Here is a 3,127-nt window from a genome sequence, read left to right as displayed (position 1 = left end):
CTCGGCTGCCCTGACTCTGCCTCTCACCAGGGTCAGGAATGGGATCTGCAGCAGTGGAGCCATCCCGAAGTGTCTCATCCTGCCCAGAGTGGCAATGGAGGCACTGCGGGTGCCACCACCAATGTCTTGGTTGCTCTGGGAGCTGCAAAGCACCTTCATGGGCCAAGGCACATCACAAACCTGATTTTTCTCCCCTCTGATGCAAGGCACCCAGCTGTGCCGTGGGAGCGGGACAGTCCAGCTGCAGGCTGCCCTTCCGCCCCATCAAATATCCATCCCCCAAATCCTGCTGCCAAAGTTGCACCCCATCTCCTCCCTCCCCGCTGGTCAGCTCCGGGCACGGTGCCCGCAGCTCGGCCCCAGCTCAGCCGGTCCTTGGCAGGGACGGGCAGCGCCCAGTTACAAAAGCGAGCGGGTCCAGCTCCCGGGGCTCTTTCTGCGACAGCCTCCCTGGGGCTGGGCTGCCGCTTGCAGGCCTGGGATAACAGAGCTTGCAATGTTGTTTTCTCCTCGCCTCCTCGGGAATTGGTTTATCTCTATGAATAACTCCATCCCGGCTTTGATCTCCTCTGCCATTAAAGCGTGACAGGCTGTGAAATGTGCTGTTGCTGCCGTCAAATCCCCCTCCCGCTTCCCCCCTGCCGCCTCTGTGCTCCCCCCACTCCAGGGAACCTCCTTTCCCGGGCCCATGATGAGCTGCAAAGCATCGAGCGGGGCCGAACCACCCCGGGACAGTGGCCAAACACTATTCCGGAGCCAGGAAAAAACAGGCTCCTTCCACCATCCCATATCCCTCGCTGAGGCAGGGAGGAGGGCATCGAGCATCCCTGGACCACAGCAGTGGGTCGGGGTGTGGCGGCATCATCCCAGCACGCACCGCCACAGGGGCTGATGTCACGGCTAATTATAGCATCCCCCGTCCCTCTCCCCCGCCAAAGCTTTACCTGAGAGAGGGTAAAAATAACTCCTGGCAAGGGAGGAGCTGGAACAAGCCCAAGGACTCCTCCAGCATCTCCAAAACTTGCACAAACCAGGACAGCACCCCTCTGCCTGCAACGCGGGGACACGGCCACGGTTTGTCCCCAGTTGCAGGGTCAGGACGTGCTCCCCTGGGCGCCAGCGCCACTGTTCTCCTTGCTGCGACTGTCCCCGCTCACCTTCACCCCAGCTCAAGTGTCGGCTCTGGGACAGGCGGTGGTAACCGGAGCTGGGACAGGGCTTATCCTCGCTGCCCCACGCGGCTGCTGGGAACCGGCCCCAGCACTCTCTGCAGGCTGTTTAAGCTGAGTGAGGCAGGTTAATGGCTCCGGCTGATGATGGAGTGTTTTCATTACAGCATCTCCCTCTCCCTGATGCAATTGCTCCCAAGAAGACACATGAAACCTCCCCATGCCATAGGATCGGGTCAGCCTCTCGCTCACACCATCAGCGACTGTCCCACAGGGCCCAGGGCAGCACCACTCGCCTCTCGGTGCTCTGCCAGGGTTAAACAAACCCCTTGAGGCTTCTCTTCCACTTTCCTTCTTCTCATCTCCCTCCGACAGACATTGCACAGAAACTCCCTGTTCCAGAGCTGGGGAACACCAGAAATCCCACCCCAGCCTCAGCCAGCTCGTACCTGCTCGCTCCCTGCCAAGAGCGTGCCTCTGTACATGATCCCACAGGGATCCTCCCAGCTTGCTCCCACAGGGCTGAGCCAGCCCAGGGCCCCCAGACCCCCTCCTGGGTGAAGCCCTGATGCCTTTCTAGCCCAGCCCTGCCCATGGTGCAGCTGCAGTTCGTCTCCCTCAAAGGCAAAGGTGACCTGGTCCCCATGACATGGTGGCTCCCAGCCACCCAAAACGCCTCCCTGGTCCCACTTCCCAGGATGAGTTTCCAGCTCAGACTCGCTGGGTTGCTCCCAAAAGGCACAGCCTTGCTCTCAGCTTTATGAAATTTCATCCCATGGCTCTGGCGCTCATCCCCAAGGTCACCCACCCTACCTCCTGGGTGCTGACAGTGTCCCCAGCTTTGTGGCAGCTGCCAGCGTCCCTCTTACACAGGGGCCCTGTCAGGAATATTGAGCTTGGGGAGCCCCAGGGTGACCCCTTGAGGGACAACCCACTGTCACATCATCGGTTATTGTCTTGGCTGAGCCTGGCCTGGCAGGGATCATGCCCAGCCCTTTACACTGGCATCATTTGCTCAGGTAAAGCAGATAACTTCGTGCTGGTATCAGATCAGATTTGTACAAGTCTCCTGGTTACATTTGTGCCCCAGGTTTGGTGGTACCCATGTCCACGAGCCGGGATGTGCTCAGGGACTGGGGGGCCCGTGGTGCATATGGGGAAGGAGGCACAGCAGCTGAACCGTCGGGCTGGGGCTTGATCATCGCACCCGAGCATCAGCCAAAACCTCCTGTCCAGCTCTTGCGCATCAAAGCACTGCCGTATTTAGATGCTTCCCTTCCGCTTGGGCCGGCGATGGCGGCTGTGGTGCTGGGATGGGGCTGGAGATTGCTCTGTGGTCACATTGGATGCTTTTATGAAGTGCTGAGCGCAGGAAAAAAGCAAACCGCAGGAAGGGGCTGTGCTGCTGCAGGGCTGCAGGGAGGAGACGTCTTTGCTCCCAGCAGCCAGCCCGGCCACTGGCTCCATCCCACCACCCCACAGCAGGGCTGCCACCCCCAGACTCTCAGCCCCATCCAGCTCCGCAGCACGAGGCCTGGACACCGTCCCCCAGGGGTGAATCTCTGTGGTAAGCACAAGGTGACACACTGCACACTGGCTGGGCTCGGTAGAAGGAGTCATCACCTGAACCATGGCAGTGCCCAAATCCTGCCAAAACCAGCTCTGGCGTGGAGGAGGACGGACCTTGCATCACTCGGGACATCGCCTTCGTTGGATGTTCCCGTGCACACACTGCTGCCCTGGCACAGGGAGATGAGCCCGCAGGGACGGATGCTGCCAGGGCAGGATAAGCACCGTGAGAGCTTCAGGACACTATAGTATCCTTCTGCCCCCGCTGGCACCACCTGGGCTGGCGCTGCAGCAGGACAGTGTCATAGGTGTTTTGGGAAAACCTCTGGCTCCAGCTGCCCTGATGAAGAGCCCGACGAGCCCGGCATATGGTGGCTCCAGAAACAGCC

The sequence above is a fragment of the Charadrius vociferus genome, unplaced genomic scaffold (assembly GCF_000708025.1).
Source record: "Charadrius vociferus isolate BGI_N301 unplaced genomic scaffold, ASM70802v2 scaffold564, whole genome shotgun sequence".
In the NCBI taxonomy this organism is placed as follows: Eukaryota; Metazoa; Chordata; class Aves; order Charadriiformes; family Charadriidae; genus Charadrius; species Charadrius vociferus.
This window is presented reverse-complemented; position numbering follows the sequence as displayed.